This window comes from Pseudopodoces humilis, chromosome 4 (genome assembly GCF_049639895.1).
Source record: "Pseudopodoces humilis isolate 2021_Gansu_Grassland_sample_001 chromosome 4, ASM4963989v1, whole genome shotgun sequence".
Classification (NCBI taxonomy): domain Eukaryota; kingdom Metazoa; phylum Chordata; class Aves; order Passeriformes; family Paridae; genus Pseudopodoces; species Pseudopodoces humilis.
In genome coordinates, this window is record NC_142203.1 from 49,887,288 (window position 1) to 49,914,656 (window position 27,369).

At 37.0% G+C, this 27,369-nt stretch overlaps 1 protein-coding gene across 6 annotated transcripts in view; it reads right to left on the minus strand.

Moving 5' to 3' along the window:
* JAK2 (Janus kinase 2) overlaps window positions 1-27,369 on the minus strand; it is an 86,371-nt gene that overhangs the window by 57,718 nt on the left and 1,284 nt on the right. Inside the window, exon 2 of one of the 6 annotated variants that reach the window (XM_014252281.2) lies at window positions 24,970-25,032. The exons of 3 other annotated variants lie outside the window; for them this stretch is intronic. The gene's annotated coding sequence lies outside the window, so the exon portion shown is untranslated. Of the gene's footprint in view, window positions 1-1,751; window positions 1,839-3,208; window positions 3,266-24,969; window positions 25,033-27,369 lie in introns of those variants that run through there. 2 more of the 6 variants (XM_014252288.2, XM_014252284.2) reach the window with 2 other exon arrangements.

Below are 27,369 nucleotides of genomic sequence, written 5' to 3' on the forward strand. Positions count from 1 at the left end.
GTAGCAGGGGGAAAAGGGCAGTGACATCACTAAGTCTCCTCTAGGCAAGTAGGAGGTAAACAGAAAGAGGAAGAGCCATTCTAAAGGCAAAAGGTATCAAAACAATGTTTAAAAATATGTTTTCACCTTCATGGTTTATTTTGTGGCTTTTCTCTTTCAACACAGATTCCATTTAGTAACACAAAAGCAGAAAGAGACAAAAGAAAGAAAAAAAAAGAGGGTAATGAATGATCCTGATTCTAGCCCAAGAATCAAAACATCTTAAGAAAAAAAAATCCATTACTCAAACCTCAAAGACTGGTTAATGAAATTCGCAGTCCCTTAAGTGAGAAATAATTCCATGGAACAGTATCACTAGGGCTCTTCATTCTTAATGAAACGGTGCCTCCAGTTTCAACTCCAGAATATCACAACTGAAACTACTACTCCTTGACAAACTTCTAAATATCTACTACCTTTAAACATTAAAAGTACACTTTTACACTCTGCCATACACAGTAAAGTACCATGGAGAATATGATAATCATAACTCCAACCAGCTCTTCTGCCTACAAAAAGAGAAACCACAAAAAGATCCACTATGTCCTCCACAATGTTATGTTTGAAATATGTCACTCCTGCTGCTCCCAATTTCATAGGTTATTTGGCTTCTTTCCTCTCCAAATTTTCATCACATGACCAAAGCAAAGGGTGAAGTGGTCTTGGACAAGAAAATTGCAATAATAGGCTGAGTGATAAAACATGCATTACCTTGATTTCTCTAACAATTTTTTCTGTGAAAAATATGTGGGAAAACAAATCTAGTAAATCTGACACAGAGACAATCAAAAATGTGAAAACATCTGGATGAAGGAACTACTCCTACACCAGCTACACTATCTGAACAGAATCTGGAAACATGTGCTTCAACAAATTAGCTCTTTGCAGAAATAACTGTCAGCATGTAAACAGGATAACAGTTAAGTCAGAGTGAATCAGCAAACTCTTCCAAACAGCCAAGAGCAATAGATGCCAGTGTCTCCTCTGGACTCTCCAGAAATACTTTCTTCAGCCTACCTTGCTTTTTTGGCTTCAGTTAAGAAATTGTATATCAAAAGGTCAGATCCAATGCAAAATTCATTGTACAAATTCCCTCAAGGTGCAGGGGTTTCTAGGGGATTTGGGTGTCACTGCCCTCCTTCCCCCTCGTCTTTGGAAAAGTGCCTAAAGTCTTGTAAAGGAAACCAAGCTAGCTCTTTACAATGACGCATCAGCTAAGGGAACCCAGGACTAATATTATTTACAAACCTTCCTTAAAAAACACCCTCCCCCACAAAACCCAAGCAAACAGACAAACAAACAAACCTCCCAAAAGATCCCCTCAAAAGTCCAACCAAAGGAAAAACCAACACAAACCATAACACTTCCCCCCCTGTTCTCCAACTTAGATCCTATACGGTTTCAGCAAGGCTATGACTAGCTACTTTTATAAATACTTAAAGAGTCAGGGCCTGGTCACATAATATGAGACAGCAAAACATAATGAAGACCATCTGAGACATACAAGCAACAATCTGAGATATTTAAGCAACTGCCACAAAGAAATCAAATTATTTCTGTAGAAGTTTGATTAAATACTACAGTCAAGACCATGTCAATGCATTCACAAGCCTATCAAAGAAAGATTCAGAGTTCAGTTACCATATTAATATAGAGATCAATACTTATATCAATATATAAATATTGTAATTATAGAGAGAGATATAACATACAAATATTGCAGCTTCTTGTTACTCTTCAGTAGAACTGAAGTATTTTTGCAAAAGAACACATTCTATTTTAAAATCCTATATTATTGCTCCATATTGATGAATAATTTATGACAGCAATGTTGATGTTTTATCTTTACAATTCAGGAAAATGTACTTGCTTGATAGTTTATTTAATGTTTCCTTAAACATCAATGGCCTGTGAGTTCTCCACTTGTCCCCTATCTGCAATACCAGACAGCTTTTGCAAAGATACTACGCTACATGCTTTGCCAAGATCATGTTATCTCTATAAATGCAGATTGTCAGAAAAAAATGCAGGCCAGAAAACCCAGGGCTCTGAAAGTAAACAAAGGTTTTTCATAAAATATACCACGAGCAGAGATTCTGCAGAAGTTTAATAAAAGCGACAAGGAGAAAGAAACGTTAAGACAAACATATCTTCACAATGTAACGTTTCAAATAGAGAACATTTTAAAAAAACAAGAGACTGGTGCTTCCCCAAACACTGCAGAAGAGTCAAATTATCATCATGTGTATCCAGTACTTACAGAACTCTGTTTTGAGTGTGATTAAGCATTCAATTGTACATTTTACTTTTAAAGAGAAAGAAAATATTCCAATTTAAGAAAAACCTAGAACTGCCTATATTCACACTGCCTATCCCTCAGGCTCTGAAACAAGAATGACACAAACCTTTCTTCATGATTTTTGAAACAATATCCTGAAACACAGTAAGAAAATTGCAGAAGGCAAGAGCATGAAAATTGTGCCCCAACAGGCTAAAAAAAAAAAAAAAAAAAAAAAAAAATCACACAAACTACCTGACAGATTCAAGAAATAAAAAACCATAGTGGAAAAACACAAACTGTTTAAATGGGATATACAATAGCTTTAGAATAAATATGTATTTTAAAACCATTTTTTCTCTCAGAAAGAAAAGAGTCAAACTACTGGAAAAAACAGTTAAGAAGTAGATTCTGTATTTCCTGATTTTAAAACACAAAGAGAGTAGATGCACTGTTACATAACAGGTTTTAGAAAATCCTATGTTGCTGAACTAGATGAAGAGAGGAAGAAAGCCCAGATGTAACTGATTGGTCTATGATATATAGAAGATCAGACAGGAAGATACAGTGTTCTTTTCTGGATTTTAAAACATGCTGTTACTGATTGTGCTGTTATCAGTTCCTTTAAGACAAGGCATTATAAAATAAAGATTAAGCATTTATAGCACAACAGTATTTAATAACTGATAAGTTTATAAAAATGTTACATTGCAAGTGAACAATTATTTAACTCCTAAAATTCTTCCTGATGAGAGAAAACTAGAAAAAAAATCTGAGAACACTCAGGTCTCTCAGTACATAAGTCAAACTCCAACAAAAGCTTTGCCTCTGAGCCCTCAAGTCTAGGGCTTTCACCCATATTTCAATGTGTTTAGCATTGTGGGAACTCACCCAAAAGTTCTGCATATATATGCACCCAGTAATGTGAACCAAGGCACCTCAGTTCTTCCTGCAAGCCCACACTCCAACTCAGCAATCATCCTGTTCTAATCTTGCCTAAAAGCCCAATTTCCCCACCCACCCGTGGATAGGAAATTTGAATCTACCTAAGGTTATCTGTTCAAAACCTAAGATACTCCATTCTCTAAACTGCAGAAGAAGGACTCTTTCCTAGATCATCTCAGAAACCACTTCAGTTTTCTACAGAACTTTTCACCATATTCTGCATCGTTATTTGCAGCTTCACCTCAGCTCTGATGAAATACAGATTTCACACCTCTCCCCAGGTTTCGGAACTAGCTGTTGCACAGAAGCATGGATCCCAAGAACCACTTCCCAAGGTAAAGCAGAATGTGACTAATGCAAAGTTGATAGAAGCAAGCTGTGACCACAATGTAATGAAAAACCAAGCTAGGCTCCCCCAAAAACGTCTGTGAAAGATACTGCAGACTCTCTGACACTTCTTATTTCATCAAATGCAAATAATTAGAAAACCTGGAGCTAAGTCTAGGATACAAGTCCAACATACTAACCAGTTTCTTCATAATTTGCAAAGTATACTTAGTAAGAATAGTCTCCATCTGAACCAGTTGCTTGAAAAGGTAAAGTTTTGTACATATATTTCCAAGTCAAATTGCTGAAGCCCACTGAAATCAAATCAAAGTTTAAAACCAACCATGGTGTCTTCTCTCTTTATGCATTCTTTGAGCTCCTAAAGATATTCCTAAACAAAGTACAAATCATTATAAATATTAGTAGTTCTTTGATTTTCTAAATATATGTTCCAATCAGCAAACAAAAGCCAATTAAAAATCCTAGGCAGGAATTAATAATGTCTGAGTAGACCACTTTGGAACAGGTATTCCAGCATGTATAAATGGACATCCCTCTCCCCTTATGGCCTTTCAGTTTGTGACATCTATCAGTAAGCAGTCTTTTAAATACTTTTTTTTTTCTTAATTGGTAGTTAGTAAGGACTTTGATCACTAGTAGATTCAAGAAATAGTCCTCCCACATCTAGGCCCAAACTACACATAACAATATTTGTCTGGCAATCCACCAAATAATAAGTGAATTAAATTTCATGTCATCAAAATAAATACAGTCACAACGCACTAGAAAAACCCAAAAAGGGGAAGGAAATGAAGGCATGCTGACAAAATTAAGTTCTTCCAGTGCATTATGCTTTAAACATTGGAAACATAACACAAATGAAAACTTGGGAAGAAGTTCCAACCACTCTTGGGAAGAAAGTATCTTCTCATGGATTATTTGCTGGGAGGCAGTGACAAGCACCAGAGGAGGGGGACTCCATGACAGGAGGACTAAGTAAAAGCATATTCAGGTGGAAGATGAAGACAGCGCATTGAGCCACATGAGAAGACAAAAATCAAGAAAACTAGGAAAAGCAGATATTTCTCCCACTTAATCTCCTGCACCTCTACATTATTGTCTTGTACAAAAGAGTACTTAGGACTCATCCATTCCCCTCCTATTTCTGGCAAACATGGTCTCTCCTCATCAGGTCCCAGACTCATCCAACTAAACTCATGCACTCCCCACCAAAGATACTCCTTTTCCAGTTTTCTCCAGTTCTGTCGAGCCTGCCCAGCATTGGTAGGCTAACAAATCAGATCCTGCAGAGCATATGATGAAGAACAATTCCTATACTAAGGTTAAGAAATTCATTGACTTCTCATTCCCTTGGTGTCCAAATAACAGCTACACATGAGCAGAAATAAGAAGCAAGAACAGCTGAAGTTAGAAATACACCACAGGTGGCTCAGTGCACTCCATTCCTCTCCCCTCCCCATCCACAGGGAAGGAGAACTGATTACTTTTAGCCTTATCAAATATTTCTTCAGTCACTCTTCAAGCAGCATTTACTTATTCTCTTAGTGGGCTGGAAAAAGTTGATGGAGGAAGAGAACATTTTCTGAGCCTCAGGGCGTGCTGATTTGGAACTTAGGGCTGAAGATTTCAGTCATTATTCCCTCTTTAAACATGGGAAGGAAACCTCGGAGGTAGTTCATGTCTTTGAGCACTACAAGTGCAGCTAATGCCTTTAAGCATCAAAAGTGCCACCCCCCTACTGCTGACATTTTCAGGCCTTTTTAAAAATGAAGTTAGAACAAATGAAACCTACAAGAACCATATTTTAAACTGACATAAAATTAGAGTAAGCAGGAAAAAATACCTTAATGGGGGAAAAAACCCCAGAGACCAGGAGTTAATCTGGGGAAGAAAATAAAAAGGTGAAGGTTAACATAGCCTTTCAGTAGAGCCCTTGTGCAAGACCGAGTTAACACAGATGTTCAAAAAAAACCACATTTTAATCACTGTTTTAATCTTCCCATTGTGGAGTGAGAAAACATACCAGTAAAAGTGACTGGTATTTCTTAATGAACTTCAGCCACCATGGCACAAGAGGCCATGTACCAGCAGGACCAGGGCACTGACTGCCTCCTGTACCTTGCACTGGTGAAGCCACACCTTGAATCCCGTGGTCAGTATTGGCCCCCTTATGACAAGGACATTGTGGTGCCAGAGCATGTCCAGAGAAGGGCAATGGTGCTGGGGCAGGGTCTGGAGCATAAATCCTGTGAGGAGCAGCTGAGGGAGCTGAGGTTGTTTAGCCTGGGGAAAAGGAGGCCAGGGGTGACCTTATCAGTCTCCACAGCTGCTACAAGAGAGGAGGTTGTTGCAAGGCACTGTTCAATCCCTTCTCCCAAGCAACAAGGGGAAATGACTCAGGTTGTGCAAAGAGAGGTTCAGGTTGGATATAATGAAAAAAAATACTTGCTGAAAGAATGATTAAGCATTGGAATAGGCTGCTCAGGGAGTGGTGGATTCACCATCCCTGGAGGAGTTCAAAGGAGTAGACAGTACTTTATGCTATGGTTTTATTGGGCATGGTGGTGTTCAAAGGCTGAACTTATCTTGAAGTTCTTTGCCAATCTTTATGATCCTGTCTCTATGGCATGCTTTGCGTATTCCTAATGACAGAAAAAAGATTGTTTAGTCTCAACTAGTGGCAAATGTTACCTGCTGCAGAGCCAACTAGCCTTACTGACAGAAACCAGAACAGTAAATACTTGTAACAACACAATCCTCCAGATGAACAAAGCAGCTCCAGTCCTCATGGTTCCAGCTAGGTACCGTCTGATCTGCCACTCTCAAACAGAATGGAAAGAGAACAAAGTAACTATGTTATTTCCTTATCACCTGGAATGGACAATGAACAAAATAAGTAATTATAAACATCTGGCTTTCTCACAAGAACATACAAAATTGAATTGAAGAAATAGTTCCACACAGTCCACAAACTCACAGGTATGGATTTCACACCTGTCCAAATTTTTATTGGGCAGTCTATGCAAACATCTTGCTCAGATAAACCAGTTTTCCTTCCTCCTTGAAGAAAAGTACAGTTTTCTACAGAGCTTTTAAAACACACAGCCTTACAGGCTGGTAAGAGGCTTCAGCAAGTTGTGCCAGCTGTTATAATATTGGTTTATAAAACATATCCATGCCAGCCAATTTCTTCTCTAGCCAAACATAAATTCAGTACTATGAGTTTCAATGCCTTAATGAAGTGCTGGTGGTCTTGAAGGACAGCCAGCCCCCAATAGCTTCTGAAGCAGTTTGTCATTTCCTTGTGTCTTGTCACAGCTTTCACCCCAACATGCCCTGCTTTTAATATGACTTTTAATATAGCTTTTTAATATTTATATTTAATATTTATTATTAGCTTTTATCTAACTAATGAGTCTGAAAGCTGTGCACCCATACAGACGTTGAAGAAGTTGAAGCACAGACTTGCAGAGAAACAAACCTAGATGTTCAGACACACTAAAATCAAGAGTAACACAATTAGCTGATTCTCACCTGTCAATGCTAAGTTAATATTGGTTTTTCTACAGCGTGATTTCTCAGTCATCCTGTTCATTTAAGTTTGAAAAGGGCTGTATTACATTGAACACACAACAAATCCTCCCACAATGTGTGTGTGGGATGTTCGTGCATGTTTTATCTATTCAGCCATCAAAGTTAATTAAACACACTTGCAGTACATCTCCTTCCCTCAGTTGCTTTACATATAATTATCATAACATATATGATGGATTTATGTGAAATTAGAGACAGGTACCTGCCTTTAAAACAATTCTCCTTCGTTCAGTTTTTCAAAAGAATTAAAATCAAAGATAACTGCTTTTCTACTTCAAGTACTTGCCTATACTGCAGAAGTTTTCCTCATTGCTAGTATGCAGTTCTACAATCAGTGAAGTATTTGCTTTGTGATTGGTATCACAGCAAGAAACAGTTCACCATACATGATTTTGTGATTACTAAATTTCCCTAGACTCTCAATGTGATGAGCTTGAAAATTTTAATTTCCCTTCAGTACCAGTATGTGACATACATTTCTTATGGACTACTGCCCAGATTCACCTGTCTATTGAACAGGAAAAGAAACGGACAGAGCAAAGCTTACCACGTTCCTTCTTACTACTACTTGATACTTGGATACTTGGATTTTGCTTGCAGTGGTTGCTTGAAGCCCAGTGCCCACTGAACCCATACCACAATACAACAGCTTTCAACAAGACTTCTACAGACTAATATTCTTTACTAGCATAGACAGGATGAGAAAAAGTAATTAGTGTTTATGATCATATAATTTTAAGTATGTGAACCTGGCAACAAAGCTAATAAACATGGCCATATTTTTTGGACAGACACATCATCAAAAAGGTATTTTGTTGCATGCATTTTGCACTACAGCCTTTGCCTAGCAGCATTCCTTTCCTCGCTGAGATTCAGAACAGGGATCTTTCTTGATTCCAAGCCTGAATTCCTAACTATGTTCTTTCTTCACCAGTCTCTGGTCTTTCATGTCTCCTGATCCTAGTATTCTGAGCTGCTGCTGTTACTTCTATAATGGAGTACCAGTATGTATTTCTGGAACACCTATATTCCAACAATGAAAAGAAAAGCTTAATTCTCCACACTCACTATTTATGAAATATTTCTTGGTCTACCCCTTCTGCTTCTTTCAGCTACATGAAGCATGCCTTCCTTATTTTCCTCAAACTGCTCTCTAACAAATTGTGACACCTGTAAGTCCAGCCCCAGTTTTGAAATATCTCTAGAGAATTTAGCAATTAAGGTTCTTTTACTTATTTATGAAAATTCATTTACAGCCATACTGGAGTGGCTTTGACTTAAAGCACACAAAGCTAACTAGATGTGCTTAGTAATATTTTCCTTCTCTAAACATTTGTTGTGGTTAAGGAATGGTAGTCTTCAGCTCAGTGCCCCCACCAGTACTTTCCCAAACCAATACCACTTGCTTGATCTTCCCTTCCCGCTCTGATAGGATGAAATTGAGAACTGGAGGCACAAAGTGACAACCACCGGTTGAGGTAAGAACAATTTACTGGAAACAGTAATGAGAGAAGAAAATGAACAGTAACAGCAACAGAAGTTCTACATGGATACAAGGATTAATTTATTTACTGTGAAGGTGATTGTGCACTGGAAAGTGTTTGTCCAGAAAGGCTGTGGAGTCTTCCTTACTGGAGATATCCAAGAACTGTCAGGACACAATCCCACGCCATGTCCTCCACAATGGCCCTGCTTGAGAAGACAGGTTGGACCAGATGACCCACTGTAGACCCTTCCAACTTTAAACACTCTTTGAGTATGTGTGTTTTCTCAGCTACTGTCAATGTTTAGCGCACTGTATGACTTCTGACTAATTTTCAACTGCCCATGGAACAATTCCGTTACTTGTGTTTTTTCTCTACCTAAACTACAACAAGCCATTTGCTTTTGAGAGTTAAATTTCTCTCAGTACGTGTTTTCCAGGCCATTTGTTGGTTCACTTGTTTCAGAACAGACATACAGGATGAGACCAAAGGCACATCTAGTTTTTCTAGTGGCAGCCAAGAATAAGTGCCCAGAAAAGAGCTTAGGAGCAGAACAAGCTCACAACAGTATTTTCCCAGGGTAGTTTCACTGTGATCCAAAATTCACAAATATTTCAAGCCAAGATGAATAAAAAACCTCAACATTGTGGTCTTTACAAGAAACACCTGAAAACAACCACCTTCCTCTCTACAACTACCTGAAATGAGGTCATAACGAGGTGGGGTTTGGTATCTTATTCCAGGTAATAAGTGACAGAACAAGAGGAAATGGCCTTTAGCTGTACATGAGGAGATTTAGATTGGATATTGGGAAAAATTTCTTCACTGAAAGGGTAGCCAGGCATTGGAACAGGTTTCCCATGGAGATGGTGGAATCACCATCCCTGAAAGTGTTCAAAAGGCATGTGGATGTGGCACATAGAGACGTCATTTAGTGGTGAACACAGTGCTACTAGGTTAATGGTTGGACTCAGCCTCAGAGGTCTTTTCCAGTCTTAGTGATTCTATGACTCTATGAAAAATTACAGAGGTGCTTGTCCCTCCAGATATGAAAACCGTAAGACCAGAAGATAAGGTCCTAGAATTAAGTTAAATTAAGTTAAAAATTATGACTTTTTTTCTACAAAATGCTTAACCTTAAGAACACTCAAACCTCATTTCCATGTAATTTCTTCTGTTTCTTCCAGTGTTCCTTTCTCCATCTTTTCCTGTCACTTTCTACAGTTTTCTTTCTCCCATTCTACTGACTAGCACTCTTCTTTTGTGACCCAAAAGGGGAAGGTAATCAGAGTAAATTACTAACATAAGAGACAGAGAAGCATAATCAGCCACTCATTAAGTCAACTTCCAAGGAATTAAATCAAACTCAAAGCAGTGCACCAGATAGGTATTTTCAGACAAGAAAAAAAACATGCATAAGCAGTCATTGCATGACCTAAGACAAACAAGTCTTTATAAAATAGCAGCTCCATACTAAAATAACTGGGTAAACAGGGCAAGAAAGGAATTTTTCGCTCCCAGGAAAGACACAGAATACAGCAGAAAAATCAGGCAAGACTGCAAATCCATTTGGCAAGGACAATGACTCACACTGGAACAGAACATGGGTGAGGCAGAACTACCTAAGTTAATTATCTAGAGATCTTTAAGAGACTTGAGGAGGAATGCAACTGACCTTCTCCAATGAAGCCTCCTGACCCTTAAGTAGGAAAAGACCTACACTAAAGGAAAAATCCTGGCAGTGCTTCTGTTGAGGCATAACTGATTATACAGGCTGACCAGCAGAGAGAGCTGCATGAACTGGAAAGCTTGCATCTCAAATGGGGCACCAGTCAACACAGACATTCTGGAACAGCAGTAGGGGCAGCCTTTAATTAACAGTGTAAGATATAAGGGGTGCTGATATGGCACACACATGAATTGGCAGACACAAGAGAATGGAACCCACACAAACACATTAGTTCAATGCTCAGACAAAATTGGTAGGCCTCCTGGCAAACACATGAGAAGAATGCAGTTATGAACAGTTCTGAAGAAGTTCTTATATTAAAGTGGTACTTCTAAAAACATCAATACAATTTACACTACTGAAATACATGAGCTGCTGGCAAAGCTGTGGGAGTGGGGGAGGCAAGTGTTAACATTACTGCAAATTCAAGCTAAGTCTTTTGAATGCGTGAGGGATCACCATGTAATTTATGAAGTCAAAACAAACCTCAGTTCCATTCTCAGCTTTCCAATTAACTCTTCTACATGCTATCTTTCGGTACATAAACAGATACATTTAACCATTTAAACCCCATTAAAAACCAAAGAAACTGTGAAAGACACCTATTCTATAAACATGCCAAAGAAATAAAAGTACAGTGAACCAAGGGCATTTACTTGAAAATTTATCTGTAAGAGAGCTATGTTCAAAGCTTAACAAGCAGCTCAACTAATTTTGAATGCCTACAAAACCAGCCACACTGCTATTCTAACACCACCAAAACCTAAGATTACGGTAATTATTTAACTATTAACTAACTCTAGTACCAAATTTACTAAGGGAAAAAAAGTCTTTATTAAATATGAAGGTTAGTGCAGTCTAGTTTTTGATTACAGTTTCACATTAACTTTAGTCTGTGAAATTCTGGAAAGCTAAAGTCTTATTCACCCTTTCACGTGGTATTCCTAATTGCTCCCTACTTGTTCAGCACTTGTCTTTGTACTGGGACAACATTCAGTAAGCAAATTTCTGCTAGTACTATTAAAAAGTTTTCAGCATTTGCTTAAGTTTTCTGCATTTTTTTCACTCCAAAAACAGAGGATTATTAGCACAGATGCAGAGACATGTATGGGGACATGCTCCACTCTAACTGCCATATAGCAACTTGAAAATGTACCTTACTTGAAAATGCACCACAGAAAATAGAAGTTTCTCTAAATCTGCAGAAAACACAGCAGAGTTAAGAAAAAGCTGGTTTGTGGCTGGAAACTTCCATTTTCTTAGAAAGATACTCATGGAAAATCTGAAAATAAAAGGTTTCATACAGAAAAAAGGCCACAAGCATACTTTCTACATAGTGAGGCATTTCATTTAACCACAAATATCCATACAGGTTCAGCAGACATTTGCAGGGATTTAGACTTAATATCCCATTGCATTCCACTTTGAGAAACAAGAAAAAACCCACACTTTAGAAAGGTTGTCAGACACACTAATTAGAATCTGAAAGTAATAATCAAAGGGAATCAAAACCAAGCAGTATTATTTACTCATGTGTTACAATTATTCATATACAGGTGCAATTTAAGCAAATATTTTCTTTGGTGTGAAACAATACACTATTTTTATGTAGCAACGAAACTGAAAGTCACAATTATTGCTTGTAAAAGTGAAAAAAGGAACAGTTTAATACTAAAAATAATAATAATAAATCATAGATTAATATAGTTGTAAGTGACTTATGGTGGCTATTTGGTCTATTACCCCTGCTCAAAGTAGGGTCAAATTATACCAGACTCAAAGCCTGTCTAGCAAAATTTTTACCATGTTCAGAGGTGGTTATTTCACAACCTCGCTGAACAGCCTGTTCAGTGTTTGACCGTCCTCCTGCTGAAAAAGTTTTCCTTAATACCTAACAAAAATTTCCCATGCTCCTTGTGTTTGTTTTCTCTCATGCAAACACCCTGTACCTTCAAAAAAAGTCCAGCTGCATATTTTTATATAGCCTCCCATCAGGTAGCTGATGACAACAAACAAATGTCTCCTTAGACTTCTCCAAATGAAAATACACAATTCCCTCAGCCCACAGTACATCATGTACTCCAGCCATATTCATCTTTGGCGGTACTTCACTGAACTGTTTCCAGCATGTCAATGTTGAAAGGATCTAGTATTAAGAACCTTCAAACTGGAATGCACAATCAGACAAGATTAGATAGAAGCCTTTCAAATAGAACTTTCTTTTAAAATAAATACATTTTAGTGATATCAATATTATGGTAGATACTCAAGAAAAATGCAGGCTACACTTAGGAAATGATTGAGCATGCCCTGAAAAGTAGTAATTGCAGTAACTCTTGGTATAGTGAGAGCTGAATTGAATACAAATTTTCAATGTAATTGAGCAGTAAGTAAACACACCTTATAAGCAGTACCTATATATATGGATCAGATTATGTGTTCTTTACACATACACACATATAATAAACATTACGTATATTCAATTTCACTTATATACTTCAAATATATAAAGGACTTAGTCATTATGGGTGGAGACCTTACGTACAACCTGGCTAAAATCCAAAAAAAGAAAAAAGAAGTACAATTTTATGGTATCTGCATCTATTTAGGATTTTTCTAATTTAAAGACTATCTAGACAACAAATTACAAACATAAAAACGCTTAACAACTGCAAAAATTCAGGACTACATCAAAGAATAAAGCTATCATTCATAAACATTTGCTGTCTCTGTTGAAGTTGTACATGTTTGACACAATCACTAAGCTTGCTGGAACAGCTTCTAACTTGCAAAAGTCTGCAAAACAATTGCAAGATATGCATATGAGAGAAGGAACAGTAACCCAAAATTCTACTTTTATATAGGAACTTTGCTGTGCAACAAAAACAAACATAAAGTAGCTGGTTCAGTTTTAAAGTTTTTTTGAGCAAATATGATTTTTTTCCAAGCAGGGTAGACCAAACTTTAAAACCAGAGAACCCCTTTCGTCAAATATCAAGGATGTTTCATTATACTCTACAACTGACTTTGCTAGACTACATGAGAAAAAGCAATATTTTACTCCAAGTAACATCAATGACCTACAAACTCCATCTGTAAATGGGGAAAAAAACCTAACACACTGATTCCAACCGATTCCAGGAAGTAAACAGTCTCTTTCTGGATTCTACATAAAGATAAAAAGGGATTTTAAACCACTTTTTCTTTTTTTTCTTTTTTTTTTAACATTTAAGCATACATTGTGGGATGTCAATTAACAGCAAGTTATTGACAAGCAAGTAATGTCAATTAGACAAAAAGGAAATACAGAGAACCCATTTTAGCATGGAAGAGATGTTACTAATTGCAAAATGTTTGGAGATTAAAGGTTTTTCTTCCCTTGCTACAAAGTATGTCTCTGCAATCCAGTCTGCCAGTGAATACAAGCAAGGACCATAATCTCTTTCATGCTGTCCGCTGTCTGTCCTCCAGCCCCTACTCCTCTGTTATCTTTAGAAGTTTCAAGTGGAAATGAATATGGGAGTTTTCCCATACTTCTTCTCAACATTTAGTTTACATTGCAAAAGTTCTGGGACATAGAAGCTTGTTAATCTCAGAACGAGAACTTCAAGGTTTTAACAATAAACAGGACCTCTACACAGAAATATTGTCAAAGTAACAAATCCAATGGGTGCTATGTGGTGGTGGCCTCCAAAATGCTCCATCTGATATTTTATGTAGAACTTTTTAGTAACCTACTTACCTCAGCAATAACTCAGAAATTAATCTAAATAAAGAGGTAATACACATAAAACCTGCTTCGACTTACTAAGCTACTGAGTCACATGTTTCTCAAATTTGTATCATGTCCACATACCTCAAAACGAAAATGGTTCAATTCAAATAAATTCAAATAAATTTTGCTGATTTTACAAGGCTTTGACTGAGGGTCCAAGTGAGGGCTCATAGAATGAATCCTCAAAGAAAAAAAAATAAATCAAATTTCACAAGTTGCAGCTCAGTAATATTAGGGAGTTTAACATGGTTGATTGTTGACTTAATTTATGCATATTAATCTAATGTAAATTTCAACTTGAATCCCAAAAGAGCAGAAACCAGGTTTATAGTGATAATAGTGAATCTTTTGCTTATAGGTGTCTGGTTATTTTTAAATACACAGTAACAAAAAAAATGTGATCCAGATGCAGATCCTCTTTAAAAGCACTTCAAAACATTTCCTTAAAAGCCACCTTAATGGCTGTAAGCACATTGCAGTTATGATTATTCTTTTATTCTTAGTGTTTTAGGGACCTTATTTTGTCCTGACTGCAATCAAACAAGACTACTTGCCTTGATAAAAGCCACCTATATGTTGTATCACTAAAATAGTTTTTCTTTGAATTACTTTGAATACTGTAACAATACTGACTAACTAGGTGCACTGATGTTGTCAGTCTAATGCCTACCCCTTCTCACTGCAGCAGAAGTACTAGGAATAAAACAATTACAAATAAAAACCTACTGGCATTCTTCATCTATGGTACTCAACTCCAGTTAATTCCGTTGTCCTTTAACTCAGTCAAAAGAGGATCACTGCAGCACTGAAAACCCTATCTCATGGAGCCCTTCAAGAATGTGTCTGCTGGGCCTTTGAAATAGAAGAAAGTGACAGTACTTCTAACTTTTAACCCCTCTCCTCAGTGTTTTCTGCTCGAGCACCTCAATGCTCTTGTTTGTAGGAGGTGCTGGTAAGAGTAACAGTAAGCTTCCACATACCTTCTCATCCCAGCTGTACCAAACCCCATCCTGTTAATGCTGTCTACCTCACCATATTAGCAATTCTACTCTATAACCAAACAACACAGAAATACCTGTATGGCTGTCTTCCTTTTCACTCTCTTTTTATGTGCTTGTGACTAGCTGGTAGACTGGGTAGGAAACGTCTGTCAATTCACTAATACAGGAGGTACCAGCTAGGAAGTCGAAGGCTTCACACACCAGAGCCCACATCCTGGTGAATGGACATGTTATTAAAACAAGGCTGGTTTTCACTATGACCAAACCAGATTAATTTATCATTACATCTTATCCCTTTTACGAATCCACAGCAGTCCCATAGGTAGTCCAACTGCCTTCCTAGAGCTATAGCTGCTCTCTAGTCAGTCCTTTCTGTGCTGCCTTTGCTCAGCTACTGAGGGCCCCCTTACTGGCCCTTTTTCAATGCAGTAGCTTGCCTTGGGCAAGTGGTTAAATACTTTTCCCCTTACCACACAAATGCAAATATATTGCTTGTACTGGTCCTGCAAAACCTCTAAATATTTCTCAAGCTGAGCCTTCAGTCCAGCAATACTATAATTATGCTAGCAGCTAAATTCCCTTCCCATTTTTTTCTGTTTTTGTTCCTCTCTTCTCTTTTATGCTGAGATACTTTTAAATATAAGTAAATAACTTTTAAAACATACTTTTATACTCTTTTATACTTTCTCTGCCCTGACAAAGACAAAAGGAAAAAAAGGAGAAGCAAAAGAAACCGGCTTTACTTCTTTTCACTTTATATATCCTTGCTCTATTCTGTATTTTGTAAAAGTTCCCTACTCTAAGTTCCTTCTCCTTCGTTTATTAAGGGAATTCTCTATTTCCTATTTCCTCTTTTGCTTCCTAGCAGCTGGACTCCTCAAAGGAACTTTTTCTGCCCCTTTGAGAGGTTTGGGTTTTTTTCCTTTTGGTAGAAGACAAGAGAGCCAGCTCTCCCTGGTATTTCATTTCTTTATCACTCAAGAGCAGGCAAGTTGCTTTCAGAGTTGATAATCTTCAGTGTCTTCTTGTGTAACGGCTCTCAAGTCAGTAATTTTAACTAATCCATCGTAAATATAAATTATTGATCAGACTATTTATGTGACAACTGAACTTTAAAATACAGGATTATCTGCAAACAGGCAACACTCAAAGAGTAACTTCTAACTTTTAACTAAAACAAGTTAAAAATTTATATAAATCCTAGAATATACAAGGAAATAAATCTAGAAAAAGGTTCTAGAAAAGTCATTTTCATGTAATCACTAAAGGTAGTGAGTGCCACAAAGAAAAACTGCCAATTTTTTCTTACTTCTGCACTGCAAATTATTTCATTTCTGTCTGTGATGAAGTTTAGATTACCAATTTCATTAGTTCCAGCACTATTAAGTGAGCTAAAAATTACATAAGGGTTTTTTTAACCTTCTGGTTTTTTGTGTGAAAGAAACACACCATTGCAGATGTCAAATGATGTGTAGCTGTTATCATCAAGTCTAGATAGCATACATCTGTTCCAAATAAATGGTATAATTATCATAGTAGTCTTGACAGTAACAGTGATGTTCTTAAGTCAACTAAAATGTTCAGGTTACAAAGACAAAACTGAAAAGACAGACAACTTAGCAAACTGACACTCCCACATAGTCCATGTAATCCACCGCTGACCTGCCATTTCTTTCATTACTTGTACACACAATTTAACACTTTAAGTATGGCTGTAATCATATAATGAGATTTGCTAAAGCCAGACTTTGTGTGAACTAGTCCAACAGTAGTATTTTCACGATCTACTTGCTGAACACCAAGAGTACTTCTCAAATGTTTTGAAACTAGCAGAAATGGTAGCAATAGCCATAACACATTTGATATGTTCTATCACATTCTGAAAGCATATGACATTCTAATAATTACCTAGAACTGGCTCCAATATTCCATGAAACGGAGGCATGTCATAATTTAAAATACAGAATGACTAATGTTATGTATGTATGTAATCTATTAAAGATTCCCTCTCATAAACACAACAGAATTGTATAACATTTTACAGTAAACATTGTATTTACAGCACTGTATTTATGGGTATATCATTGTTTCAGTAAAAAATAGTTATATTATGTAGCAATTCACACAGTGAATAACTACTGTTTGTGATCCAATCACATATTGTGATCCAATATTTTAATTATGACTTCAAAAGGGCCTCATCCATTACAAAGATAAAACAAAACTTTAAAATAAAAGTATGTAAGAATAAACAGGAAATGAGAGATCACAAACTGCAATTACAAAACAAATCCTGTACATAATCTGTGTCAATAGATGGAGGTGTCATAAATAAAAGGTTTATTAAGCTGCTACTTTAGTCCATCACATGGTCTAAAGAATGAAAGGACTACAATCTGAAATACATATTTCTGCTTATTCCCCTGAAACTATAAAGACACTGGTGAAAAAAAAGTAAGGCATGGGTGCACACACATGTAAGATACAGCATTTTCTGGGGAAATAAACAATAGTTTAGAGAAAATTTTAATTTAAATTATGAAATCTTTAATGCTCACATACAGCCAGAGTGTCTGACCTAAAACCATGGTGAATCGAAACTGAGCAAAACACTTGCAGATAGCATGAATGCCTGCTTCAAACACCTACTCAAATCAATCTTTTCCTAGATCAATTGTCTATATTGAGGTTATAAAAGGACATTTCCAAAGTCTTATCACAAAGGACCTCTCTACTCTCAACACAGCAGCCTCACTGAGATTTGACATTACACAGTACTTTCCAACAGTTGCTACTGCTGGAATAATTAAACATGTACAATAACAGTTAAAGTTAAAAAGACATAAAATACTGTCTCTATTTCCATACAGAACGACTTATCTACCCACACCTTCACAGAACATTCATTTCCCTTCTGTGACACTTCACAGTCAAAGAAGCAAGGACACTTACAACTTTAAAGACCACTATATATTCCATTTTGGAAAGGACCCACAGGGATCACTGCGCCCAAGTCTTAAGCGAATGGCCTGTGTGGGGATTGAACCCACAAGCTCAGCATTATTAGCATCATGCTCTAACCAACTGAACTAATTTCAGGGTTTCTTGCACCTTCTTAATTACCTGTCACCTGTATTTTCTTTTGCTCATTTCTAATACATCTTGATTTCCTACCATTATCCTTGTATTCAGAGTAAACATCAGTTCTCACATACTGCTAAGCAACATACCAGGTTCTGTTTTCCTTCCAGACAGAATATCAATACTTCTCCTTCCTCACACTTCAAAAGAAATTCTAATCAAAACACCACACCCTTACCCACTGAGGCTAGCAGAACTGAGCCTTTTCACAATCTGTTTTTCACAAGCAATTTGTTTTTTCCACTAACAAATTAAAACTAACTTCTTCTTCAAAACCAGCAACAGTCTCCTCCAACTGAAAATCAGTTTTCCAGACCCACAGATGATTTTAATATAGCTTAGCCCAGCCTGCAAATCGAATCATATTTAATGTGCTGTAAAATGCTTTTTGGTTATCTTATTTTCTTCCCATTTTCTCTCCAGAGGCACTCAAAACTTGACTGGGGAGTTGGCTATAGTAAATCTGAGGACAACAGATCCAGAATGACAAAAGGCTTTTTCAGCAATGTAAACTGAAAGACAAAATACCCGGCTAGATTTGGGCCAAGAAGTTTGATTCCAAGTAGGTCAGACATTGACTACTTTCAAGATCAGAACGCAACCTTAAAACCTAATTCTGAATTGACTCTGAACAGCTAATGGTTTTTTTATTAATGGGACCAGAGGAAGAAATGTAAGAAAGCAACAAAACCTCAACAGGAGAGAAGTGGCTGAACATGAGAGAAAAGTTCTGAAAAAGAACAGTAAAGAGATAGTAAGAAGGCAGTGAACAGAGAGGCATCTGGAGGGATGATGAGACAAAGCTGTTTACATTCTTGTTCTCTCCTTACTTTAAGCCCATATTATTTCCAGAATCCTATTGAGTTCCTGCTTCTGCTTGTAAATTCACCTCATGCTCCACTACTCTGAAAATGGAATGCAGAAGTATTTTTACTGTTATAATAAAAGAGGAACATTCCTTTTCTTACAACACTAGAAATATAACCATTTAGAAACAGTTAGACTATATTATGCTTATAAACATATACATATTTTATAATATACATATTGCATTATATCCCAGTGTCTTTGACTAAGACCATTTTCTTTAATTTGAAAGTTCAAAATAGTTATCTTTTGTGTGGTACACTATCATTCGTATTAGAAAGTTCAAATTAACAACTTAAGCAAATTTTTTTTCCTACCACTTGCTGTGTAAGCTTGTCAAATGAGGCTACAAGCCCATTTAACCTTGTTGCTGCATCTTGTATGCTTTTGCCAAAAAGGCTTTAATACTTTCTTCCCTTAGTTCCTCTTTTTTCTCTTCTAAGTGTCATCAGTGACAACGACTTACCATCTTACTTCCCTGAAAGCAAGAGGATGTGCAGCAGTTTTGTTTGCTTGCTTGCTTCTTCTAAAGGCTCAGTACGCAACTGGAAATTAAGTCTAGATGAGAAAGACACTGCTCCAAACAACAGGTAAGTATTCTAGAATCACTATAATGTTTTATAAAGAACTTACTGTTAAATGAGAAATTAGATATTTTCTTAACCAGAAATAAGCAAAACATGGTTTCAACCATAGTGATAATTCATGCATGTTTACTGCCTCTGAACACATACCTCTGCCTAACAGGGGAAGCAATTAAGATGTTATTTTTCTTAACAGTGGGATTTCTTAAAATTTATATTCTTCTTTCCCCTTAATATATAATAATCAAGAAAGCAACCTGTCTTTAACATGTCCCACGTGTTTAATTGCTCAAGGAGCCAAAAAGTTCTCTGTACTAATGTTTTTAATTAAACAAGACACATTGTAGTACTTTTTTATGTAAGAAGAGATGAAACTTAATGAGTTCAATCTAGACTTTGAATTTTAATTAATTACATTATGTCAATAAGCACATTGGCTATAGGTTCCATCAACAGTAATTTTTAACTTACTGTTGGCATACTGCATTTCTAAAATTGAAATATAACAGAAACATAGGAAACCATAAAAAAACCTACAGCTGACGTTATAAAATACAATACTTATAAAGAAATGTTACGTTGCCAAATAAATTTATCAAAACATTATATTTTTCAAACTGTGCAGTTCATTAAAGAATGAAAGCTCAGTCAATTACATGAGCTGAACAGCTTGCTTCTGGTCACAGTATCCTTCACGGATTTAAACCAATCACAGTTCATTATCCTATGGTTATTTTTACACAAACTGGGGGAAGAATATTTTCCCATTTTGATCGTTGGAAAGTCTTTGGCCAGCTACTGTTCTGGCTTTTATTTAGAAATCTGCCAATATTCAGACCTTAGCTGAATTTAAAACTCTGAATCTAGGTCATATTCCAGTGCCCTATCACAGAAAAAAGCACTGTCAAACCGGAAAAAGTTCACACAAGAGGCCACCAACACAGCTGGAGGCTGCAGCACAGAACCTATGAGGACAAACTTGGAAGCAGGGTCGATTCCACCTCCAGGGGCCTAACAGCAGACCCCTAATAGAAGTTATTCAGAAGATAGAGCCAAGCTCTTGTCCTCCATCCACAGGACAAGAGACAACAGAAGCAAGTAGAAACACACAATGTTCAGAGACTATAAAGAGGAAGTTTGACATCCAGATGATGGCCCAGTGGTCAATGTGGTGTCTCCATCCTTAGAGATTTTTTATGACCTGCCTGGATGTGGCTTTCGTACCTGTTATGACCTCCTTACTGACCCTGCTTTATTCAGATCTTTGAAACAGAAACTGAGGTCTCCTCTTCACTAAATTATTCTATAATTGTTCTATAATATCAGTCTTTAACTGAAAGTTACACTATTTTACTAAATTTAGGCTTTAGCAGAATTGTAACTATAATCTCCAAATTGTTTTCTTTAAAACAAAAGATAATTTAAATTCATATCTATTAGCTGCCTGTCCACTGAATATCAGGGATTATATGCTCTTGTTTTCATTCTGCATATCACCTGAGCATGAAAGGGGACCATCACTTTTCCTGGCTTCACAGATATTTAACCCACTAACTGCATGATAGAGGGCACTCAAAGTGGCTTCCTCTTAGGCATTTTCACTTAGAACTACTTCAGCTACATTGCATCAACTCAAAATAATACTGAGTTTCTTATCCAAGACATACTACAGGTATTGAAGAGGGAGCAAAGTAGTTTGACACATCAACACAAAGCACCACATTCCCTACATGCTGTTCAAAATTCATGCTTTTCTGTATCTCCAGAAATGGTTTCAAAAAAGCTAAAGCTGCTTAAAGGCCTGTCAATGAATTGGTTGAGCAGTCCACAAGACTACTGCAAGGATAAGAAACCAGACAGTCAATGTCTTCTACCATATTATGGCATGCAGTTAATGTGCTGTAATATCAAGTCATGGCAAACTTCAAATACTGTTCTAAAAAGTCTGACTAAAAAATACTACTTCACCACCCTGCACATAGCAGCTGCACAGCCACATCACAGCATAACAGCTTAAAAAAAGAGACATAATGTTATATCAACCTACCCAAAAATGTTTACATCAGGCTCAAGAGTTCAAAAAAATTATGTGTCTAAACTCACCGAATCACCATAAAAATTGGCAAGTACTATCACCTTTTTCAAAAAAACAAAGTAAAAACGTTCTTGCATTCCAAAGTGAATTTAAAATTCAGCTTTGTGGGTTCACTGGCAGAATTATATTGGTAAGTGTCATGGTTTAGGAATGGTATTCCCAATTTGGTACTCCCACTAAAAAGAAACACTGGCTGCTCCCTCAATGTCCCTGTTCCAGTGAAAGAAACAAAAGGCAGAGATTACAGGTTGATGTAAGAACAATTTACTGGAAGCAGCAATGAGACAAGAAAATGGACAGTAACAGTATTAATAACAAGAGCGTACAAAAGAGGGTGATTTACATGCAACACACTCCCCGAAGGCGCCAGGTTCCCACCAGACGGGATCTTGATCCGAAGCCACACCCTTCTTTCCCGAAGTGAGATGGCCCTACTTCCGACAGGATGAAGTGCATGGTACAGAGTAACAACCTAGATCGTGCCACATGGCTCCGGGCTCCACCCCTCCGCAGCTACTGCAGAAGTATTAACTCTGTCTTGGCTGAAACCAGGACAAAAAGATAGCTCTTTGGAAAGAAACCTGGAAAAAATACCAAAGCTCAAGAAAATTATGGCACAGCTTAAGGGGGCTGCAGTCTAAAGGTATCCTAAACACTGTCAATCAATACATGTGAACCATCTTGGGCAGCAAAAGACATGGGAAACTTTCAGTGTCCTGTATGGTTTAAGCTGCTGTGGCTTCCAGCTGCTGAAATATGAACAAGTTCAGGTACACCTATGTGTGTTACAATCAGACATGTAACTACATTGCAAACAGAGCTTCAGACTCATTTGGTTCTGAGTGATACTGGTGTAACCTCATTAAACCTCAGCCAAATAAACCCCCCCGCTTCGTTTATTCTTCACTTTAATGCACACCTATTTCATCACACTGCTTTGAGATCTGCCAATGCATAACAATGAAAAGTGAAGACTCCAGCTAATTTTCACTTTGCACAGTGCCTGTATGTTTTACTAAGTTTTGCATTCTTGTTTATCACAAATTTAAGTCTAACATGCTCCTTCCGAGCTTCTGCAAGCATGCCTATGAAATATTCACTGAAATTGAGTATAAGTTCATCATCCTTTCAATGTGCACAACATGGTTTTAGTGTGCTAAATTCCAGTTCTAGGGAAGAAAAGGCATGTGGGAGTAGAATGCCCCAGTGTTAGCCAACTACCTCGAAATCACCTTTAACTGAAGAAACCAGGTTAGGATAAAAGCAACCAGAAGTACATTTTCACAGGCTTCCTGACAGAGAGCATAGTTACAAAGGGTTGTGAAGACCCAGGTGCGAGGGAATTAAAAAATAACCATGCACCTATTTACACTTGTTAGAGTAGTTCCAAAGTCTGTCTTTTGGAAGCCAGCTGTTGGATTGACACATGCTTTACTGCCCACAGTTGAGGATCTGGATCTTGTGCAATCCAGTGCCCTCCGATTCCACTGGGAACCCAACATTTCTTTTGTAGCTCAGTCCATCTTTGGGGTTATCCAGGATGTGATTACACAATATTTTCTCTGACACTGCAAGCCAGCTTAAGGACTTATCCTGTCCGTTCCCTTTTCCTCATGCCACTTGTTCCAAATGAGACAAAAATTAATTTTAACTTAGGTTACTTGTGATACAGTTTACAGCACAGCCCTACAAAAAGCTCTTGTGTTTACACAACCGAGAGAGCAGCAAATTCCAATGGTTGTGAGGAAAAAAAAGGGAAAAAAGGCTTGAGAACAAAGAAAGGTTAAGAGAACAGTTAATATGCATTGTGAAACTACAACTCCACCTTTTTCTTAGATCTCTGTGACTTCATGGTTTGTAATTCCCTCTCTGTGGTTTATAAACCCCCTCTTTCATGAGGAACTAATGCTTGTTTTCCAATTTTCTTTGTCTTTAAATACTCTTGCACTAGTCTTCCAGTCAAATTTTACTTAATATGTAACTCAAACACCAGCTGCAGTCATATCTCTGTAGCTGAATCCATGCAAGTAATCCCATAATTTCATGTTGAAATGAAAAAGCCTCCAATTATAGATGCACTTGAATAGCTGAGGCCTCTAGAAACTGTTTGATAAATACAGGTACCAAATGTACTGTACGTTTACTGAGACTGGATATCTAGAAGGCAAAGGGTTTCTTACTTTAGAAATATCTGACAGTACTAGAAACTCAAGCTGTAGCTAGCCAGTGTTATTTATGACACACTGAATACTGAACACTTTTGTCATAACTATGAAATCTTTGCAGTCAAACAAGACTACTGGATATCAGAGATGGAAAACTCGCATTTAAAGCATACTAGACCTGTACACTAACACTATTCCTCTGAGATATTATCCGCCCACTAAAAAAACCCCTCAAATTTCTTGCATTGTTTCTAGTGAACATGATGATATAGACTGTGCAAAAAAAGGTCTTAAAAAACTCATTTAAACTGATTTGATCGTTACTCTCACTAAATACTACAAAAAGTAAATCCTTGATACCAATGAAGTCACATAAACAAGCATTTTAAAATTTTTAATTATACATGCAAATAACTTTAATCACAAAACTTTTGAACATGTATAATAAATCCATTTACTTAATACATCTGTAAAAGACTTTCCCAAGTCCTGAAATCTATTGCAGCTTCTCAAGCACATAAGCAGAACGATAAAGGTAATACCAGCTAAGTCAGCCCCACTGAACTATTGATAAAAAGCCTTAGACCACAAACAACACATAGAAGAAGAACTGGAGTAAATATCAGAAAAGATCCCACATGGGGCTGCATGCAGAACAAGAAATACTACACCATACATATTTATGCAAGCATATAAGCACTTTCAAAGTCCTAGCCTAAAAACAACTTTGGTGATAACCAGCTTACATGAGACTTGAGCAGGATCAAAACTGAGAGCTAGCCAAGCAAAAAAACCAGAAGACAGATAACATCTGATGTCAAGAAACACAAAATAATAAACCCTTGAAAAAATAACTTGCAGTTATTCCCACATGACACTAAATTTTAAGCCAAATGCAAGCAGATGAATAAAATAACCACTCACAGAATGTGCAGCTCAGCAGAATCTCTGCTTAATACAGGCACACACGAGACAAGAAAAAGTGTCCTGATGAAAAGAGGAAAGGTTTTGAAAACATTCTCAATTCACCTGGAATATTGTCTTTTGTGACATCACAAAAAACACAGAAAAACAGAATCAATTAATAGATTTGTATGAGCTATGAACAAATACTAGACTCTAAGAAAAAAGAAAACACACACACAAACCACCCTTCCCCCACCTTTGTAAAACATCCACCACACAAAACCAGAAGAAAACCAAGAAGACAGAAAATCAAAGCACCAAGAGCTAACGCCTCCCTTCCTAATAAAAGAAAATGTGCAACCATGATTAAAAAGCAATCTGCTAACAACAAAAGGAACCCTCCTGTATTACTACTGTGGAAGTCATTGTCAAAGATAGATGCAGAGACAACTCACCTCAGAAAAGGACAATGTTTCTATTGATTTAAAATCAATAGTTCCCTGCGTCAGATTGGACTGGGTATGGGTTTTTTTCTACAATCAGATTTAAAGATTCAGCTTTGACTCTGTGAAACAGTAACTACATAACCAAAATTAGATGGACAATTGCCTTCTGGGCAAGTCATTCCACATAACACATGGGGGTTATCATTGTCCACATGAACATGAACCAGACCTCTCTGCATCCAGTCCTACATAACCCACAGAGCTTGATGTTTGAGTGAGGCATCACCATTTTTCTTTGAGCATCTTACAGGTTGCAACTGACATTGCATAACCTACCTTACACTTGTACTTTGTAGCTGTCACTGCACTGAGATGCACACAACCAATTTAAGTGAGACATACAACCTACTCTCTAGATGAACACAGTATGCAGCAGGAAGCATCTATTTGTACGCAGCATATAAAACTGTATTACAGTTCCTTCAGCAGAACTACTATAATGAAGCTTCTTTGTATATTCATATTTTTGTACTGCTTTTCATACCTGCATAAAGACAAATCTATCCTTCAGAATAATTTTGAAAATCTCTTATTCAGAAATTCAAGAAAGCCACTCATTCACCTTTTGATAAAGAAATTGCAACCGAAACAATTTAAGGAAATTTAAGGAAATACAAACGTAAGCATGAGCTCAAATGTTGACTCAGACCATGCTAGTTTTAGTCCTATTAGTCATCTTACTGGGCTCATGCTGAGAACCCCATGGGACATATGAATTCGTAAAGAACCCACCAAAATCAGTGCACAGCCAGGGTCAGAGGGTTTGAAACAGCCGGTCTATTAAGCCAAATGAAAAGATACAACTGTGTAGTATCTGACAGTGCTAACATTTGCATGAAAGCCTAGGTAAAAAGTAGCAGGTGTGTTACAAGAAAAATGCTAGTCTGTAACAGGCAGGAGCACTAAGAAAGAATAATTTGACTTGAAAGGCACTGCAGGAGGTCATCTATTTCAACCTACTACTTACTTAACATTCTGGTAACTTTTCTAAAAAAGGCCACCAGATTTTGGTTGCCTTCTTCCAGGTTTCTTTTGTTGGTTTTTTGGGGGGGTTTTTGATTTTTTGGGTTGTTGTTTTTTTTTTTTTTTTTTAGAACACCATTTTTTAGAACAAATACTTGTTTTATTATTGCATGGTCCATTCTGCTGGCTGCTTTTTAATTGCAAGTTTTGTAACTTCTGCTACTCTTCTCTCCATAATGCACGTCATTTAATTACTGTCTCTGTTTAATACTACTACATTTCTGAATTTTGCTTATTTCCCTTGAAAGGCTCTTTCAGATGAGATCCCAGGTTATTTCTTGTAACTGCAAACATCGACACTTAGCTTTTTGTTTACATAAGGTCATACTGTAAAAACGCCACAAAGCTGAGATAAAAAGAGACCAATGTCAAAGCAACAACCTCACTCAGCAATTGTTTTTCTCCTAACTTCAGAAAAAATAATGCTACTGCTAGTACAACATGGCAGTAACATTCACTTTAGTAACTCTTCTGTGGTCATGCATAACATTACCTCCACATAGTTTGGAAATGGTTATTCTACAGAGATTTCAAGTTTTTATTAGCCTAATCATCACTTTGAACAGCTACAAGTAAAAAGCCATAGCACCGTCCTTTCATTTTCCATTCTGCAGTTCCAGTCAGTCTAATTTGACCAACAAGGATGTTGGACCATTTTCTGCATTCCATGTACTTATTGCTCATTACAACTTCCTCCCCCAGCGGCAAATACTCCTTCCCCATGTTGCTGTTGTTGGCACTTACAAAAAATTAAGATCTGTAAATAGGTCAAATTTAGGTTTCTATGGAAAGCACACCACTGCTTAAAATTAATTATTTGCTATTTCATACAATAATACTGAAGTTGTTTAATTTAAAAGTCTATATTTATACCATGGAAGTCACTCTG